Consider the following 22073-nt stretch of genomic DNA (forward strand, 5'->3'; position numbering starts at 1 on the left):
TGAAGATTCTGAAATTAATTGTTGTGTGTATCCTGTTGTACTATTAAATATCCTAATCAAAGTGAATGCACATGAAGTAGAAACAAGGATTTTCTTCCCCAAACAAGAAATAAAAAGCGATGCAAGCTGCGAGGAAAGTAATGTTAATGTTTTTCTCCGATCACGGTAGATTTTTTTATAGATTTCTTGCCACGAAATTGCACTTTTAATTCTGTAAACAACTACAGTATTCTCACGAAACTTCACAGAGCAATCATCAACAAACATCCTTAACTTCTCTCCCAGCAAGTGATCATTCCTCATGATAATGCGAGACCATACATCTCTCGTGATATTTAGACAATGATACAAAATTTCAGTTAAAGAAGTGTTAGAACACCTGAAGTACAACTTGGATTTGCCACCATATATCAGATTTTATCATATCAGATTTTTGAACCATTTAAGAAAGGTTTGCAATGGAAATAGTTGTATTCGGAAGACAAGGTGAATTTTTATTTTATTTCATTTATATTAACTTTCCATTTTAAAGCAACACTAGGGCTAATTTGGAACGGACCTCGCAATTTTGAACCGCGGACAGATGACGAGGACTATACCTGAGCTTGCATCCCCTCTCCTACAGACTATTATTTCAAGAGCTTCCACACCACACGAAATGAAGGTGAAAGAAGCAGCGCAGGATTTTTTTTACAAAACAACCCTAATCAATCTATATCAAGGATACTGACCTACGGCCGAAACAGTGGTATCAGTGTTTGAACAATAATGGCAATTTCTGTTAAATTTATAATGAAAGTACTATTTCTCCTTATCTTGTCCACTTTCCATTTATTTTCATACATAGAACACAAATATTATAATGTAAAACTGATACATAAATATTAATTTTTCTAGAGGAATTTTGTATCGATTTTTTTATTATAATTGGTTTGTTTATCAAAAAAATCTTACAATTATTTCACTCAAATTTTAATAATAAGACACTTTTTAAAGCTTACGTTTATTTAATATGAAAAAAATTATTATTCTTAAAATATGTTTTTTAATAAATCGCCACTTGAAATAATAGTCTGTTTTCTTCATTTAAATAAATTATTTCTTAAATAAATGATATATATATTTAAAAACCAATTAGAATTAATGATTGAAATCGCTTAACTAAGTTTTCGAAAATCTGTTCATATCTTATTCAAATATGTAGCTCTACTAACTTTTTCCAGTGAAAGAAAAAATAAAGTCATTGCACTACCGTGCTAAAGATTAATAAGAAAAAGCAATATAGGATGTCATTTCCAATAAATAAAAATAGAGCAAACCCACAAAGTTTGTTTTTAGCCGCTTTTTCAAAATGCTCTAAAAATTTTTCCTAGAGAAGCCTAGATTCGCGTTTTCTGATAACTTGGCGCTGTTTCACCTAGTTACTTGGCGATCGTCAGACGCTCGATCTGTAAACACAGCAACCCTTCTGAGCATAGCGCGTAGCTAGCTATCCCTCACAATTTGAATACAGATTCAATACGAACCATCTAACCAGCGGCAAGTCGAAGTTGCTTGAACGCCGCAGAGAAATAGACAAGCGCGATTATTATTTTTTTCTTATACTATAAACGTGTGACACGTTCTTAATTAACTTTGTCAAGGAAATTATATGTGAACAAGACTGTGATTTTTGTGCTGCGAAATGACGTGAAATTATTTTCGAGGATTATAACTCTGTTGACAGATTGTACTTAGCGATCAATTTCTAGCTGACTTGTACTATAGGATGTATAAATGTTAATATTTCTGGAAAGGTAAGTTTATTTGGCTATTTACTGTACTGCATTTAAAATCTAATAACCAAACTTTTTAAATTATTATGATTCAGGATTGTACTTTTGTACAATTTATAAAAAGTTAGCAGAATATTTATATTCTGCTAATTTCTTATATGAATTCTATGATGCTATTGAAGCTGAAATTATACATAAAATTTCTTTAATTACCTGGACTATTTATGCAGACATAATATTTTGCTACTGAAAAGTTGATAGTGTATGATTCATCATTTAATTCTATACATTTTCTTTTTGAAATACTATTAATTTCATGAATTTATTTTAAAAGAATTGGATACAACTGATAATTTCAAAATTTTCTGCTTGAATAATAATATCGAAAATTTTTGTTTTCTTCAATGTTTTTTTTTTTTTTTTTTTTTTTGTAAGAGTAATTGCTTTTCTATAATACTCGATACCATTTAAACAACAACAACAAAAAAAATGAATCGATAATTTGTTTTTGACATTTATTTAATTGCTATTGCTTAATCTGCAAAATGCTTAGCGGAAGATAATTCAAAAGAGCTTAAGCTAATTAAAAAGATATATTGAAATAGAAACGGAACCGGCGAGTTCAACGGCTGGTTAATTCAAAAGCTACCACTCTGCGTTAGAAATAAAACTTTTCTATTTCTAGAGTCATTAGGAATTTAACTTCATATCTTAACGAATGATTTTTTGAATCCAATTCTACATATCAGATGATTTTGATTTCTCATCAATTATTTTTGATAATTTCGGAGGAAGAGATGTCTGTGTTTGTATTTTATATTTTTCAGTACGTTTTAATTTTAAGCATGATTCAAAAACTAATTATATTACAGTTAAATATTTTTCTATATATAATTTTTCCCTATCTGTAAACATTTCAAAAATTTAATTTTGAAATTATTCGATTTTGCGATTCTCGAACTATTCTAGCAAAACTTCTGTTTAATTATAACTTGCAATTTCCTGCTGTTGTCTAACTTTTAAGTTGCTGTAAAATATGTATATTTGAATGATTCTTTTATTAGATTAATTTTAAAATTTTATTACAACCTAAGTTTTTTGTTATTGATATTTTTGATAATACAACAGATGAATCATAATATTTATGAAAAATACTCGATGCATTTGAAATTTAACATCATAAAATTCTGTAAAATGAAATCAATGTATAAAAATTAAAGACAGTTGAACTATTTGCATGTTTTTATTTTGGAATTATCTGACTTAAAGATTTTTCTTAAATATGAACCTCTCTTTAAATTACGTATGTGCCTGAAAATCAAATCTAATACATTGTTTTCGACGCCAGTTCTATTCATTATACGAGAGTTGTTATCAAACTAACAATTTATTCTCTTGAGGAGAAACATATTGAAATACTGAGTATTGAAATTCGTTGTGCTGTAATCGTAAAAAATAGTTATTTTGCATTGTTTTCGTTCTCTAAATTTATGTAGTGTTCAGAAATTTTGTAGCAAATTAATGCTTCGTGAAAGGTTTTACCAAAAAGTTTTTCTTTACTCACAATATCACTATAGCAGATTGTCATTTGAAAATATTTTGAACCAATTTGTGAATAAAATTTCTAATTAAATGTTATGTCTGAGAATTTTAGACAGTTAAAAAGGGAAGTAATTTCACAGTGAGGTTTTATCAATATCATGCCAATTTTAAAATATTCGTTTTTTATTGGATTGTTTTTAAAACGTTTGATTTCAATTGTTTATTGTAAACGGAAAGGTATAGCATATAAATCTAAATCGCATTTGTCAAATTCATAAATATTCCTTTTTACTACTCTTAGATTTAAATTAGTGTGATTTACTGATTGTTTTTAATTTTAAGTCGCCGCATTTTGTTCAGTTTTTTTGGGCCACGCGCATTTAAATATTTTCGCATAAGCAGCTTACAAGAATCGGTTAATTCCTATAACTTTCTAAAATTTCATGAATCAGTTTTCGTTCATCCCTGTTTGATTAGTCGTAAAAAAAAAAAAAAAAAAAAAAAAAAACGGAACTTGTCTGAATACGAGCAATAAATCAGTTTTAATTGAGACTTTGCCTTTAATATGACATAAGTCAAAGCAATTTCAATGTTCTTTATCTAGTTGTATTATTTGAAAATCCGTAAGCATTTGTTTTCCTCCAGGTTGTGCTTAACCATTTTTCTGAATTCGGAGCCTTTTAAAACTATTTCAACTTTAATGAATCAACACTCGTTTATTTCACTTTTGTGAATTAATGTTTATCCTACGTTTGTTATGTTAGAGAAGCGCATTTTTTTTTTTTTTTAACTTGGTATATTTTTATAAGGGAAAATTCATTTCGATATGTAATTTGCAATAGGATTGCCGTTTGGATTTTTCGGTTCATAAAATCGTAATTTCTTATTCAATTAAATTATTTTTAAAAACATCTTTACGGAAGTTACAGCATGAATTTCTGTTATTTGTTGTTGGCATAATAGTGACAATCAATTCTATCGAGATCATTACTGTTTTATTTTATTCTTATCGTTTTCATTATTGTGGATAAACATTTAACAAACACTGAACATATGCATTTATCTAAGCATTGTTTATGCACATTGAAGTTAAGTTTTTTTAAGGAAATCAGTTAACAGAAAAAAATTGAATGGTATGTAAATAATTTTCATTTTGGGAAAGTTTTTTTTATATATATTAATGTATTGAAAGTAATCGCATGACAAATGAATTTCTTTTTTAATGAGTAGTTAGTCATTAAGATTAATTGGAACCCGGATGTTAAGATTCGTCTCAAATATCTCATTATCTACTGACATAGTTTAACACTTTCCTTAGAGATATGCGTTAAAATGTTATACTTTGCTATTTAAACATCAAGAATACAGTAGATGATTAATTTTTCGATGTCCTAAATTCTCTTAGCTTTCATAGCTTCCTGTTATTCTACATTTAGAATATGTAAAATTGTTTTAATGTGAGATGCACAGAACTTTATAAATTATATGCTTTAAGAAAAAATTCAAATATTCTACAGCGGCAAAACTGTTCAGTATACCTTGTTTTATGTTCGGGTTCTTCATACTCCCTGCCCTGTGGCTTGTTTGACCGGTTCCTCCCCGCAAAAATGTAAAGGGTCAACCTTTACCCCCGCAGGTCAACATCGGGGTCAACTTCCAAAATTGAGTGCTCGAGTTCGCGTTGTATGCTTTATTTGTATTGGATGACGAATGGTAAGCAAATTTGAGATTGAAGATTTATGAAAGGTGTTACATTTATTTTATTCAAGGTCTGTTGTCACAATCGATAGTCACTCCCATAATATGTTTTTTTTTTTTTTTTCTTTCTAAATGTTATATTTGTAAAAGAAAATATTTTGATTAGGAAAATTTTTATTTATTTAATGTTTCGGTTCTATTTATGATTCAAAATAAATTTATTTTGAGAAATTTATAAAATGTGTAAAATTATTTTAAAATATTTCCGAAAGTTTTCCAAAGTACTAAAAGTTTGTAGCCTTTACCCAGACTTTGGATTTAAAGGGAAAAAGTTCGACAGGAATATTTCAAGGTGCGGTACGATTTCCTCGAGCTGGCTCGAACAGTATTGATCTGAATCTATCTGAAATTTTAATCGACCCCAAACGATATTTTGTTGATACAGAATGCGTTTTTCTTGTTTCCGCGTGGATCTTCATTTGCTCAAGTATTCTTGTGTTTGGGAATTTTCATGCGCTCATAAAAGAAATGTTCTTCTGAAATATTCTATTTATTTTAAACTTTCGCTAGTCATTTCACTAAGAGTTCGATATTTTCATATTTAGAAGCAACACATTTTTTTGCGCTCTTCAAATTATTCTTTGGAATTAAGAACAATTTAATCATTTATACTGAATATTTATATAAGATTTTATATCGAATTTTGTCTGTTGTTTGAAATTCGTAAGGTATTTCCATGCATAATTATCAGAAAAATTGCAATTTACTGACATTTTCTTGTTGATTTCCAGCAATAGCAATCTTATTGACACATGCTATATTAATATTACTTTTACCATTTGTATGCACATCTTATCTGCCTGCATTTAAAAGTTTCTCTAAATAATTCTGTGCGTTTTAATTAAATGAAATACTAAGGATAACATGCAGTTATAGTAAAAATATTGATTTACATTTATTATCAGTATGAATTTTCCGTTAAAGAACTTCTCTAAGGCTTTTTTTCACCAATATGAGAAAATTTGGGTCTTTTGCTTCTTGTATATCGAAGCTATCGTATTTCTTGAAACCAGATACTTCATTTAAGTCTTAGAAGTCAGGTATTTCATTTATATTTTAAATTCGAACTGGTCAGTATTTTATCAAAATATGAGTCAAGTTTTAATGTTCTATGTGTTTTAGTAAGTGTTAATGTTATAATGTTTTAGGTTTAGTTCAACAAAGAATTAATCGTAGCTTTATAAATAAATGAATCCGTAGCTTAACGAGAATTATGTAGATTTAATAATGAAGTTAAATTTCTCAGATACGAAGAAATTATTTTCATTGAATTTTAATATCGCATCAATATTTCTGGAAAGCTGAAACTTTCAAACACTATTTTTTATTTTTATCTACCACAGCTTAGATTTTTTATTAGTTTGCAATTTAGAGGCTAAATTTCTTACACTGTAAAGTGTTGGAATTAGTATATTTTGATCCTCGAAGCTTTTCATTATGTAATTTCGGTTCTAACCACGGTTCGGTTAGGTAACCACGGTTCTAATCCATGTTCTACTTGCCAGCTTAACTATCAAATAATTTTATAAAACAAATCGCATCTCACCTGATCTTTAACATTTTTGTTTTGGCATCTTTTATTGTTTTTATATAAGGAGTCGAACTGCAAACAAAAACACGCCCAGTCAGAATCAGTATATTTAAGTTTAAAATGTTTTATATTCTGAGTGGGATCTAGAAATCATTTATGTGTGGACTTACAAAAGAGCTAACAGTTTTGCTGTTTAGCATTTTAGTAGCTATAGTTATAGAACTATAAGTTTCACATGCAGAGCCAATACCGTCTGTATTTTGATCATGATAACCATCACATTTCAATTTAGTTGGAAGTCCAACCATTCTTCAATCTGAGAGCGAAACTGTTCCTTTATAGTCACAAGTCATTTGCAACCGGGATTCGTTTCGCTTCGTTGAACTGAATTTGATCATCCTTTTGTTTGTTCTACTACTATTCACAGGATGTTTCAACTAGTACTGAAATTTTGTCAGAATGAATGATTTGAACTTTTTTATTTCTATTTCTGTATTGTTTTATGAACTTTCTGTTTTTGACGTTCTAATCAAAATAGCGTCTGTTTTGAGAGTTCCAATTCTCACCCAAGACATTTTTTTTCTTACCTTTCCAGAGTAGATGAGATTTCGGTCTCTCCGAGTTCCGTAAGAATAAACTATTAGCAGGATATCCCATTGATTAGATGTTTCGCTGAAAAGAAACGAAATAAAACCTATTGAAAAGAAAATTTTCAACTAGAAATTCGAGGATTTGTGGGAGCTTCAGACGTGCAATTACTATTTGTCTGACTTTCCTGATGCTTTTTCCCTAGAGAAAAGTTTTAACTTTTAGCTGACACTTTTCTTGCGAATTTTATTTTGAATTGAGTTCTTCCAAGTTATTAGACTGACGGGTTTTTGTTTCTTCAGTTCAACTAACATAACTCGTAACCTTATTATTATTTTTTTTTAATTTCATCTGTCAGACTACTTTTTCGTAGAATCTGACGAATTTATCGTAGATTAATGATCCTCCGAAGTACTTGTGTAGTTTTGGATCGATACCGAAAGTAATCAATTTCGAAAATAATTGAAACTTTCCCCTACGTTTTTTTGTGTCGCCAAATTCAATGATTTCTGTCTTTAGGATACATATTTATCCGTTTGATATGATATGACGCCTTCTGATATAAGGTAATAAATTCCACGTTTAGTTAAATAATTTATTGCAAATGCTAGATAGCGTGGAACAATCTTGTTTTTAATTTTACTTCCTTCAGAAAAATGCCGTGAAATGGCTCTGAATTTATTCTTTTGAGGAAAATTATTTTACCTAACTAATTTTTAAGAAAGAAAATAAATGCACATTTTAATAGTCTTGAACCCCTTCTTGGGAATTTATATAGAGAATGGCATTTGATTTCAGCATTTTGTTGCAAAATCTGTATAATTTGATTGAAAGTGATACCACTTATATAATACGGTAGTTTTGCTTTGAATTCCCTTCACAAGATTGCTCTTAAATTCCACTCGCGTTATTAGATCACTCACTACCTTAAGGACCAGAAATTATTTCCCCAATGTGTTATGAATCAACACATTGTAACATTTATTATGTTCCCCATGGGAAAAATAGCTCAAAGCATTGTTTCCTTTACAAGGCTGATTCGTGCTGTATTTTCCAACTTCCTGGACAATTGTCGTCAGTTAGAACACAATATTGCGTAACTCGCCATTGACGTGAACTAACTCGGGACTTGATTAAGTGCTTTTATACCATCAAATGAAGGTGATGAATCGTACGTAATATTCATTGACGAGGCTGCTTTTGTAAATCAGTAACCTATGCTTGATCTGAAGCGTGAAGGGCGAATGACGCTGTTTCCAATCGGATTGTTATATGGAAACTTGCTGCGGACATCCGGGCGCAACTGCGTGCAGGTTTAGTAGTTTAGTATAGGGTGACTCGGGTGTGACAGGGGCTACTACTATATTGATTTGTTATAGGCAATGGTTATGGGGTTATTAGTTCCGTGTGTTTTAGAGGAAAAAAGGTCATCCATTACAGATGACAATTTTTGATATTGAATAAAGCAAGTGTGCCCTAAATTATTCATTCTGCGTGATTTTTATGCTAGTATTTTCTTTTTAAACAAGGGAGAAAAAAAAAGACGCTTCGTTTTGAAGAGAATTTTCCAGAGCTTTAAAACTTAACTATCATTGAAAGCAAATTGAGTAAAAAAAAAAAGTTCTTAAAAGCAGAAATGCTTTATGCATTTATTATGTACTTGTGTATAGAAATAAAATTTGAATCACAGAAAACGTGTGTTTATCATAATTTACGATATCATTGTCCTTGATTACATATAAAAATAATTCCCTTCGTTATTACCTAAATATAGTACCGAAGTATTTGTAGAGTAACCCAGTATTTCACGTTCTGTTTTGTCATTTCATTATTGTTCAGAATTGAGAAAATATTGCCATTAATACATAATATGACACTGATTAGCCTTTGATTCTGCAAATAAATGATCGCCATCATTAATACCAATGATGCTAGAATGGCAATGTTTCTATTATATTTTGAAAAACTTGTTTTAATGATTTAGTTCTATTAATAAGCTTACAATGTTTCCCATAATCAAATTCATGCCATTTTTATGAACACGCGTATATGAACTTATGAAACGCCTGTTTTTTGCCGCTTTCAAATCATTTATTGACCTCTTTTGTGTGCGTCAATTGAAATTCAACTCAAAATTTAGTGAAAAGAAAAATATTAAACACAATGTATGTAAAATATGAGAACGCAATTTATTTTGCTCTTTCTGGTGTACTTTTTTAAATCGAGAATCATTTACTGACCTATTCACAAATAGTCAGTAAAGAAGGCTGGCCTTTGTAACTAGTTTAACTCCGCATTTATTAACGCTGTTATAAATTACTATTTAAAAATTTCAAGGGCATTCTGGTGAAATGAGAATTTCCTTGAACTTTTAAGGTTAACTGCCTGCTGTAACTGTACCAAAACTGGGCACTGAATGATTTAAATGCTCGCAGCTGTGAATAGTTAATGTTGAAGTCATTTAATGCCATAATATTTTTAAGAAGGCTTGAAGCCAAATCAATGGGAGAAAGAATTTATTCAGTGCTGTCACCTCAGTCGGTTGCTTATGAGTATTTAAATGAATGAAATAAAATGGCCGAGTTTTAAAACTTCAGCCATTTTTAAATCTACCTAATAAATTATATGCTGTTTTGGATGCTTTAAAGTGTCCACATATTTTTGGAGCAAAGATCTAAAATTGTTGCATCATCATTTTTCTCATTTCAAATGACTGAAGTCGGATTCTCTTTCATTACATTTACCTTCAAGAAAAGCTGTTTACAAAATTATTTTTCGTAATTGCAAAAAAAGTTTACTTGATAGTATGGCGATTGTTGTGTCATAATGTAATTACTGTATGCACCTATTTTGTTTTATTATTCGTGGCATTTATCCTTAATTTATTCACCAAATTACATCGTCGATTTTTCAAATTTTGCATTTAAAAAGTTTGCATGCCATTCTAGAAATTATTCAATCATTTAAACTTGTAGATATAAAAAATATTCCCTTTAGCTTTCCTTATTTCAAGTGGGAATTTTTCAAAAATAATTCTGGTTTTCCAAGAATTTTCATTTTGTTTTCCGGAGACAATGTATAGAACAATGATAGTAATAAAAATAACCAGTTTTTAATACATTTGTCCTTATGGAAGTTATGTGTTTCATGGATTTGGTAAACAAATTCTTTGCATATTTTTCCAAATTATTAAAATAGAGGATATTCTGAAAACAATTTAATCATGGGAAATAACGATATTCTTTGTCTCCTTTCCTTAAATCTGAATGCATTGCTCACACGCACATACCTATACATCGAATTGGAATCATTGTTTGGGGATGATTTTCCAAGGAAATAACCAATTATATAATTATATACCTTACTTTGGGAAATTGCAGAAGCTTTGAAAAGATTTTTTTATGGAGTTGTCTGTTGAGTAATTTGTTACCTGATGTTCTTTCTGTTAATTTTTACCAAAACTTTTTATTTGAAAGTTGACTTTCATTCGAATTATTTTGATTTCAAATCGCAATATTTAATCCCTATTCCCCACTTTTTACTGACTTGTTTTGATTTTATTCTTACTACTTTGCAGTTATGAAGTTTCCTTAATTTTTTTTATTTTAGTATATTTTAGTCAAAAATGTCTAAAATGTATTTTTTTCAAGACTTAATTCACAAATGAAGGGGGTCACTTAAAAATAGTCCCGTCCAAATGACTATTAAATAAGTGGCTAAAAAACTTTAGCAATAACATTGTATCTGTGGATGCTGCAGATAGGTTTCATTTCAAGTTCTTCCGACTCAATTGGTTTTTGCCTTAGGTCTGTTGAATAGTTCTGGAGGAGGTGCAACCTTTGAACACAGGCGGAAAGGGATGCCTTTCCTAAGGCTGCGGATATAAGCAGGGAAGTTAATCTGGTTAGTTCCGAAGGAAGAAAGTTGTTGGACCAGTTCATCTGACGGCCATAATAGCTGCTGTAACCTCAGACTCTCCCTTTACAAGTTACGGTAATAACGAGGGGAAAAGGTCCCGTTACACCGGTTTTTAAACTTCCTTGCTCGTTTTCTGACACCAATCAACCCAACTTCATTTAGGTTTTGTTTTGTTAAAATTGATGTAAAAAGCTAGGCGAGCTTTCTCGAGACACACGCTCTACTTGTCATATTGTATTCTGGCATTGTAGTGTCACGTTCTTACGTTGTTCATTGAATTCGAAACGCCAACGTGACGCCATGCGTTCGTGCCAGCAAAAAAGAAGAATACTGTTTTCCTAGTCATGAACTGTTATGGAAAGAAGAATTTTAAATTTAGTTATAGTCATCGTAGATGGTTTCGACTGTAATTTGAATAGTAAAGCATTGTTCATTTCACGCACAGAGTTTGGATTTACTTCCTAGAGTAGTTTAACAGCACGTATTGAACACGTTTACTTCATAGATTTTCAGATTTAAGTGATTGTATTTAATGTCATATTGATATCATTGTGTTTTTGTGGTATTTCCTTCAATTTATCAAACACTTCTTTGAAATAAAAGACGTTCCATAATTCTTCGATTCTTACTAGCTCTTCCTGTTACACTGAAGTTACATGGCTACTTTCTGAATATTTTATCTTTCGCCATAATTAATGGTTAAAATAAATATGAAAGCACGTGATCCAATGCAAAATGATTTGTATAAGTTTAAAACTTATTTAGAAAACATTTCGATCGCTGCTTCTGTTTCTGAACAGATCTTTTAAATGCATATGCATCTTCAAATATGCATCATTAAAAGATACAAGAGGATACGTACTTTAGACCTCTTACCTAATGAAGGGTTATTTGAGATTTGAAGAGCCTTCAGTTGATAAAAATCATATGGCTTTTTAATAAATTGCTTACATACTTCAAGTTAAGTTTTATCGATATTTTTTCAAGAGGAGAGGAGTTAAAAAAACTTTTCCTTAGTGCTAATTATGTATATTTTATTTTAATATGTTATCTAAAAACATATTCCTGTGCATGTTTTATTCGGGTCAATAAGCTGAGTATATCTTTCCTTTCATGATATTTAAAAAAAAAAAAAAAAAAAAAAAAAAAACCGGAAAAACTTCCATCAACTGTTAGTTGTCGATTTTCGATTTTCTTATGTATTTAAATTTCTTGGAAATAGCAAATTAAAAGATTTTAGAAGTTATTTTATCGAAAACTTGATAAAATAATTGATTTTTTTTCAGTACTTGCGTAGAATTAGAAGTATTTTTTTAGTTGTCACGAAGTGTTCTTACAGTCATTGAGGCCTTTAGTACATGCATATTAGATTAACTGTATTTCACAATTCCAAGTGAGTAAATGTTATTGTATTTGCATAATATCTAGATAATTATGAGAAGTTTAAAATGTCAAGTTTTCAGTATTAGTTTAAAACATTTAAGTACAATTAATTTATATTGTCGCAGGGATACCTTATTTCCTGAAAATGACGAAAATCCATACATTACCAGAATGTTTCTCAGTTTGAAACTGATTTAGTAAATCCACTGAAATCCATACGTAATTTTTTCTAATTTTTCTATGAGACTGGGTTATTCGACTTAAAAAAATTTCTGTAATCTATTTTAATGTTGCCGAAATATTGCTGCAAAAAGTTATTTGAAAACTTGAACGTCTTACTTTAAATGACAGTTTATGTAGTCCCACGTAACTTCCAATAGTTAGCATTGCGTTTCTTATGAAAAGACTTATATGGAAGTGTTTTAATACCATTTGATGTTTTATCCATTCATAAAAACCTACATATACATAAACAAATGTTATTATATAAGCGTATATTTACTTATGAAGCTATTTATGCAATCGATAAATTCAACACCAATAAAGGCAAGTATATATCTCTGAGTTATGTTCATGAAGCACCATTTTATTTACATAGTAAATGAAGGCTGAATTCGTTCATTTACTGTTAATTGCTAAATTCATTTTACTGTTAACAGAAAAACAATGAATCATTAACTTTAAAAAATGATTTACTGTTTTTTCTGTTCTACTATGTGATTACAAACTTACCCCCGTTTGTGCATAAAAGCTAGCGTTTTTACATGTTGATAAGGAGAAAGATTGTTTTATGCAACCCTTGACATCTCAGTCATTCTTTAGAAGAGTCGTGCAGGACAAAGCGACCTACGGAAGACATAAAAAACATTGATAGAAAGAATGAACGAGATTTCGCCTCTGATCTTACTGAGATTGGCCTGCTTTCGTCCACAAGCTGCAGATGTTTCGCAATACTTTAACCTTGGTCTTTGACAGAGCAGGTGTTTATGCGAATTTCTTCGTCTGTGGTTACCTGTTTGATAACGACCCATTAGAATAAATATTATCAGGAAAGAGATTACTAACATATTTGAGGTACTTAAGACTCATTATGGACTTAAGTCTTAATTGTTTTGGGGACTGATTCATGAAATGCAAAAATTTTGACCTAATAAATCATTTATTAGGTTAATACAAGTGCATACAGTTTTTTGCAGCGAACTGTAAATAAATTCGAAAGTGGACTTTTATTTCTTTAAGTGTGTGAAAGAAGCCTTATCGATGCTTAAGTGACTTTTAAGATTAAAAAAAAAAAGATTTTTTTTTAGAAACATAAATATACAGAAATGGTGTAAGTGAATATCAAATAGTTTTATTGTAGATTTTCATCATGATCTTTCTAACGGTCCGAAATTCTGTTCTCTCAAGTCTAAACGCGTTTCTTTTTGTCTTAAATGAATAATTTATGGTATTATCTGATCTTTCATCTGCTAATGTTTTTTTTCCCCCGTAAGTGTACATTTTAAGTCGTGGAAAGGTTTTAATACCTAAAAATGAGGACGAATGGAAAAGTTTTAGATAATTTGTCTTAAATTTTTGATTTCAAAATCAAAATTTTTATTCTATTAGAAATCAAAACTTAGCAACATAACGATGCGATGTCTATTCTATATTTTAAACATTAAAAAATTAACCTGGTAATATTGAGATATTATTTCATCAGTTTCTCTGTATCTTTAAAAAGCTAAAAAAAAATTATATTATTTTGTAAGTATTGAAATACTCATTTATCGTTGGAATATACTTTTTGATGTATCCAAATCAAATTTGTTTTGTGATACTTTCTAAAATTCGAAGAAATTTCACTAATTTTAGCTGCTGATTAACTCAAATCATTAATTTTTATTTGTAGATGTTGGGTATATTTAAATTTTAATCTCTCATTTTATGTCAGAAAAGTGATAAATTTTTTTAACAGCTTTAAAAACGAAAAAAAAAAGCAACTTGTGTTTTAAATTATACTATTTGCTATGACAGTCGTAAAAAATGATAAATAAAAATTTATATTCCTTACGTTATAACATTCTGTGAAAAAAAAATTCTTTTAAATCATGAACGAAGTAGACAGGGAATAATGTTTTAAAAGGCATATTAACTGTACGTGCAATGATTTCGAAATTAATTACCTATTGTTAGTTTATATTACTCCATTATTAGTTTATTAATTAGTCGATTGTTAGTTTAGAATGTGTTTTCCTTGCAAAATCGTAACACGCAAATACAGAACTCGCACTGAAATTCCCCATGAAAATAACGAAATTGACAATTATTTTCAAAAGGGTACCAGTGTAGGATTGAAATATTCAGGCTATGAGTAAAACTAATTTTTAAGGAAATTTAAAATGCCCTTCAATGAACTCTGGAGTAATGCGTCACCGAATGTTTTCTAAAGACCAAAAAAACCATAAAAACGCTTGTCTTTTTTTTTTTTTTCTTTGCAACGCTTCTGGATTGATCACTAATCCTCGGTATCAATGCTTCAATAACCTCTGTGGATAACTGATGTGTGGTATAATTAGTAACGCTTTTTCTGTATTGTCTTTTTTACACTTGTCTTGTATAGAATGCGACACTCATCTTTAGAAAGTACCATTTATTTAAGAAAGGAAAGTTCGAGGATGAGGTAACATTGCGATTTAATCGCATAAAATAAACGCATTTTTTATGATCCAATTACCAACGAAGTCTTGTTTGTGATGTTTACAAGAATTTTTGTTTTAAATTAATTTCTGACCTGCCTCAAGAAAAATAAATATGCATGCCAATGTAATGCTGTTTTTGGTTCAAATCAGTGATTTTCTGTTGTGTCTTCCTTTACTTGGCTAATATCTTTAGTTTTGTTAACTTTCAATATCTACCTAAAGACTCGTGTTTGAGTCACTTGCATTTTTGCTTTTATAGAACTTATTTCGAATAATTTACTAATTGATAAAATAATTTACTTATTGTTTGCTTGACAAGTAAACGATTTCTAAATAATAGCTGATTTAAACAATGGATTTTTAAATTAGTTTTTATTTACATTTAAGCTGGAAACTGATTTTTTTAAAAACTATTTATCCAGTATTCCCTACGTTCCTTTGCATTAATTCATTCAATTGCAGTTGAAAAAAAAATCAGGTCTTTGTAGAATTTATATGCAAGTCCAAGTGAAAATGCGTAGCTCATTCTATGTGTAAGAAGTTGGATCGACAAAATTATATTTGAAATAAGAGAACTAAAAGAACAACATCGAAAATTATCAGCTGAAATTTAATTATTTAGAACAATTATGAACTTTATTAAGATGCTATATATTCCTTTGTAAAATTTTTAGAAAGAATCTTGTCTTGTTGCTTAGCTATTATAATTTTTAAATCCTTATTCTTATGATTTTATTCAAATGTGTAATCCAATGATACCGTTTCAAGATAAAGAACGTTACGTATAACACTGTAAGTTATTTTTATTTTAATTTAGTGATTGTTATTTAATTTTTGTAACATTTTCGCTGTCATGTTCATTATTAGGAGCTGAATACTATCAGAGCAGATTTGTTTTAATTCAGCATTATTTTAAAAAAAGTTTTTCTTTTATTATAAGGTTGTAAGTTTGCTGTATAATATGAAATTAGATGTATTATATTCATTAAAGCAACGGATTTAGTCGCGATTTTGTCCAACAAAAGACTAACAAGGTGATTATTCTTTCAGCTGAACTCTCAGATACCAAATACTTTCCTTTGTCGTAAAATTCTGCCTCATAATGTTCATAGTTATGGGGGAAAAATTCTTTGGAGATCATTTGAAGTTATTGTCGCAAGACTTTCTTTTAAAAGTTACGTATAGGAGTAAAAAGTCTTGATTTATATGCAGTTTTATCAGCCATGGGCCAAATTAACAATACATCGTCTTGAAACTGATTGATCACACCTTTGCTTAATTAATTATGCTGTCTTAATTGTTCCAAAGCCCTCCTTTTTTCATCTAGGAAGCTTTCTTCCCTTATAGAAGACACCTAATAAAGAATAATAATTTCTCATTAAAGGACATGTTGTGATTTCATACATAAATTGACACTTATGTTAAGCAAAAATAAAAAAATAATTAATTTCTCCCTTGTTGTTCGTAGCGCTGTTTTTAAATCTTTGAAACAGTGTTATTTGTATTATAATTATTGAGAACATTGAATTAAGTCTTGAAGGAGATTAATCTTGACTAATCGTAGTTAGGCCCTTTTTATTTGTAAATTTACAAAGGAAAGAAACTTCTTTCTAAATTTTAGTAGTTATAATACTTGTCACTTAACAATTTTTTCATGCTTTAAGCCTAACTATTAAATTCCCCCAGAAGTCATCGCTAGCCATTCTTTCAATTCTAAATGTGCTCATCCGTTGAAAATACGATAACAAAACAGTCGCCAAAGCAATGAAGCATGCATCTTTTTTGCTTCAGAAAGCTACCGATTCACGCAGCCATATCTTGGCACCATTGGATCCAAGTTTTCACCCTGCTGCATGTTGAAAGCTTCATTTTCTGAACTGCTTTTTGAAATGTACGGATTCTTATCTTTACTACAATAGGATTCAAATTAAATTGAAGTTCAGCGTCTGGTGGAACAAATCTAATAGAATAAATCCCAAAACCGTTTATTCTCAGAAAAAAGGAAATAAAAACTCATCCTCCTACAACTTCTCGTGCAATATTCCTAGTATTATAAACAACAGATTCTGTAAAATTTTCCTGTTCTGCTTTGCTATTAACTCAAGCGTTCTTTTTTTTTAAATTGTTATTGATAGCCTCTTTGTTGTTGTATTGTTTTCTTTATGTTGCTCACTACATGCAAAATGTAAATCCTCGACTCATCCCTTTCATTGACAGCGTCCCATATGTCCGGCTGCATCATGATTTGTAGATGTAATTGAAAACGCAAATATGCAGTGTTATTTATTTATTATTTCACACGAATGCAAATCCATAGAATATGACGACATTTATAATATTTTGTTTTATTATGTTGGATATTCTGGGGAAAATCCTTGATCCAACATTCTACGTTCACTCATTCAAGGTAAAAGTATACCAGTTATTTTTTTTTTTTTTTTTTTTCCCTTCCAGGAAACTTTTTATGTTAGGATTTTAATCAAGGATGTTGATTTCGACTAAAGTAAATATTGCGCTCAGATTCCAAAATATTTGTACAGGCAAAGTTTATCAAATGAATTCCAGATTTATTATGTGCATGATTTTTTTTTCCAAACATGTTTTTCTATTTTAATTGAAATGGCGGTTTCGAAAAATAATGGTAATTCTTGCGGTTTTTTAATATTTTGATAGCATGTTGTTTTAACATTCATCAAAATATTCTAATTTCTCTTGCACAATCGTTATCATAGTAAGTATCTTTAAATAAAAAGCTGCATTTTTTAATGGAAATATTTTTTGGCGCATGGATTTTTTTTTCAAACAAATGTTATTACGTTATTTTCGAAAGTTTTGAAGGTAATAAGCAAAAAGGAGAAAAAAAAAGAGTTCTAAAACAATATTTGTGTAAGTTAAAATATTTATAAAATTATTATTTTTACCTGTTAACTGTTTCGACCTCTTTGGAAAATGCGTATCTAAATTGTGAGCAAAAATTGAGCAATGATGAGTATACTCGTCAGACAGAGTGTGTGTAATATGAAATTATGTCATAATAAACAGAGTTTTTTTTTTTTTTTTTTATTTCAATCACCTTTATTTATTTACTTAAACTAACATACATTTTTTGCATATGAACGAAAAGAAACATAAAAAAATATTTTATTTTGCTGTTATAGAATGGTATTGAGCAAAGCATGGTACAACGCATAATAAACTTTTATTTGTTCCTTTGATTTTTACTTTGCCTCAAAATATTTCAAACATCTTGAAATTTAAGAATATATTTGAGTTTTTACTAAAATTGTAATTCAACCTGCGAATTCTCCCTACTTATTATTCCTGATGAATAAACTCGTCATAACGCAAAATGTACCTTTTCCATGACGAGTGTACTCATCAAAAACATTTAATTTGTTAATAAAAACTATTTCAGTAGTGGATTTTCTCCTTCGGAAATAAGTACAGGAAAACTTTTTTGCATTTTATCATATTTTATAGCTACGAATACCTCCATCTCTTTATTGTAAGAAAATTATATTTTCTCCTTCAAATCCGACTGTCCATCATAATTAAATGCTTGTATGTCGCTTTGTATTTTTCTCTAGTATAAAATTCTGTTATATATTATTTAAATATCTTACACGATCTTGTAAGATTACGATTACGAGTGTTTGAAAACCATTCACTGTTACTTTCAAATTATTATCACAAAGAGAAAGTATTGTAACCGCCAAAGAATTCAGTTACTAGATTTTCACGAATTTCTGTTTTTCAGCCTGCCTGAATTCGAAAATAACCCTTTTTGGAATTTTTGTCATTTTGTTTCTCTTATTGTTTACACGATGACTCTTAAATGGCAAGTTGCGAAAACGGATGTAATTTAGTAAGGGGTATAAATGCTAACTTTCCTTTAAGTTGTAGACGAAATTCCTGTACGGAAAGACTGCATGTATATGTGAAAATTTCTCAAATGCAAAGAACTAGATGGATAAAATTTAGAATGTCTTTTATCAGAATTATTGATCCATATCAAATTTTAGACCGAATTCTTCAAAAGGTTGATCGCCTTTCTATGTATTCTCACATAGTGAAAGCGAAAACTCACAAACGCCGGTTTGGGAGATAAGTGAAATTTGGTATATGGTCTTATAACCAACATTTAAGATTTGTATCTAATTTTGAATTAATATTAAGGAAACCGTTCATCATACATGCTCGATTTTTGTATTTTACTACGACGCACAAAAGGCTCAATGCTGAGTTAGTATACCAGAAAGTTGAGGAATATTCCTGCATTTATTTTGCATAGTAAATTGATATTCTTAGTTTACAACAAATCGAATAAAGCATTATTGTGAATGTAATATGATGAAAGGAAATCAATAAAATTTAAACCAATTGTTTTGTTAATATTCATCTTTAACAGCTGGCTAAAGTTTAGTAAATTGTATCATATATTTACTTAAAATTACATGAAATGAAATAAAATTTATGCACTGCAAATTATGCTTTTCATTATTTCAAACTTAAGATTTATATTTGTAAAACATCGAAATGAAGCTTACTTTACATATTCCCCCTCCCCTCCCTTTCATTTCACTATCAAAGCTGTAATATATTATGGTTGTATTTTTATCCTTTGTATTCGTCGTGACTGACGAGAATTTTTATTTTCTGCTCACTTTTATCTTGAATTCTTCCAATAATATTTAACTTACCTAAACGTATCGGCAGAGAACGAAGAGATTTAAGATTTCGTTCTCATTTTATGTTTATTGTAAATTCTCTTCGTTCTCTTTGTTCTTCACGTAAAGCGAAAAAAAAATTAAAAAGTAAATATTCTGGCATTTTAGTTGAAAAAAGATTTTTAAAAAATGACATAACTGTTAGTCAATTATTAAATAGCTACATGTAAAATAATTATAATTTTTTGAAAATACCTTTTTAAAACTTGTCATTATTGAACAAAGAAATTGAAATTTTTCCTTGTACAGATCTCAGGTCAGAACAGAACCGCAAATCTGTTGGACGTTAATAGAAATACTCTTTTGGAAATTAGAAATTTGATCACATTCTTATTATACTTTGAATTCTTAGTACATATTTAGGAATTTTCCTTTTATGCTATTTAGTGTGGCTTAGTTAACGTATGATATTGCCATCATACTTTGTAAAATAACGTACAACTGTACAAAACTTAATGCATTAGCGAGGCGTTTATAAACGAGGGAAAAAGCGTTTATAAAATATCACCCTTACAATTTTGAAATTTATAAACATGAATGAAGTTAAATAAAGATGTATAAAAAGTACAGAATTTACATTAAATAGGATTTTTGAAAGTGATAACCTATAGTAATTTTGGATCGTATGATGAATCTTTCTGAATGTGCGTTCTTTGCCTTATAGAAATAATCACGTTGATGAATCCTTATAGACTAGAAAACAACAAACTAAAATTTTTTTCTGAATTGCACAATAAAAAAAGCTATGAACTTCAGAGTAATCTCGTAAACGAGCCTAAATGTTGCATTACGGGTTATAAAGCGGATATTATAAATTTAAAACCTTCTGTTGTCAAATAATCAGATATAACCGGCAATAAAAAACGACAACTTTTGAGCATTAAATTTTGCGAGGTATAAATAACTCTCAATTCACATTCGTTTTTACTACTTTGTGGACCTGAAAGATACCGGGACTTTGAAAGAGCTTGCTAGCTTTAAAGTTTTTTGTTTTGAGAAAATAGATAACGAAAGAGAATCTCTTGAAACTGATAAAGGAAAGTGGAAGTGTCTGAACTTTTTTCTCTGGTATCACATTTTAAAGAATAGTATTTTATTTAAAATAACGTTTATCTGTTAGAATGAAAATTGCGAAGCTTATTTTCGAATTCTAGACATGAAATTTAAGTTGTGTGTAGGCTGCCCGGAAAGATAAAAGCTACGAAATTTCTGTAATTTACTCTGTCTTGTATTCTCTTTTTTTTTAAAGTTAATTTCGGTTCCATTCATAAACAGAGTGGAAAATTTTTGATGTCAGTATAGACACTGAAGTTAAATTGCCTAAAATGTGCTTAGTACTAAATTTTAGCCAATATAACCTTTTAGGTTATTATTACATTATTGATGAAAAGTAAATTATGCTTATTTCATACATTTGGTTTTATTTGGTTCAAAAATTTTCTTCACATTTTCTTGAAATTCTAAATTTAGTAAAGAATAAGAAGTACAGATAGACAATAGACCCTTAAAGTAACTTGATTTGATTTAATCAATTGAAGACAAATTCTGTTCGTTCAAAATTACAAGAGGAGCATATTTCTTATCTCAGAGGGGAAAATATTTTATATTTTTTTCTCCTTTAAGCTCTTTTAGAGCTTCCACCTTAAAATTCATGCTCACGAACTTATGGAAAGAACATCGGCTTGCGTATCTTGATATCTTCTTTGTATTCTGGCGACATCAGTGTGACAATTGTTTTTGCATATTTGAACATGCTCCTATAGTACCAGATTTGGAAATCCAAACTTTTTCTGTTCAACATCTGAAATTATGTTCTGTGGAGTGAGTATTTTTTGTATTCCAGAAGTACATCCTAAAAGCTGTTCATGAATTCTGAACTCACTTCATGTTTTCAAACATTCCTGGACAGTTGCCCATTTTTTAACATTTTGTTGAGTTCCGTTGTTGCGAAGTGTTTTGGACTCGTTCACAAATTTTCTGAATATTCATGGATATTCTGCCTTATTAACAAACCTGAAAAATTAATAAACATTCGCATGTTTTCTTAGAAAGTGTTGAGATATATTTAAATAATTTCAGTGACATATCAAGGTAAGAAAAGCTACCAACAACCTTCATGGTAGATGTTTGACGTATTTCCTTACAGTGCCAGTCTCATAAAACTCTATTA

General features: G+C 29.5%; 1 protein-coding gene across 3 annotated transcripts in view; it reads left to right on the plus strand.

The window, feature by feature from the left end:
* The first annotated feature begins 1516 nt into the window (after positions 1 to 1516).
* The window catches only part of LOC129960209 (uncharacterized), a 213753-nt gene continuing 193196 nt past the window's right edge, over positions 1517 to 22073 (plus strand). For all 3 annotated transcript variants that reach the window (XM_056073442.1, XM_056073443.1, XM_056073441.1), the window contains exon 1: positions 1517 to 1796. The gene's annotated coding sequence lies outside the window, so the exon portion shown is untranslated. The remainder of the gene's footprint in view (positions 1797 to 22073) is intronic.

Source organism: Argiope bruennichi, chromosome X2 (assembly GCF_947563725.1).
Source record: "Argiope bruennichi chromosome X2, qqArgBrue1.1, whole genome shotgun sequence".
Taxonomy (NCBI): domain Eukaryota; kingdom Metazoa; phylum Arthropoda; class Arachnida; order Araneae; family Araneidae; genus Argiope; species Argiope bruennichi.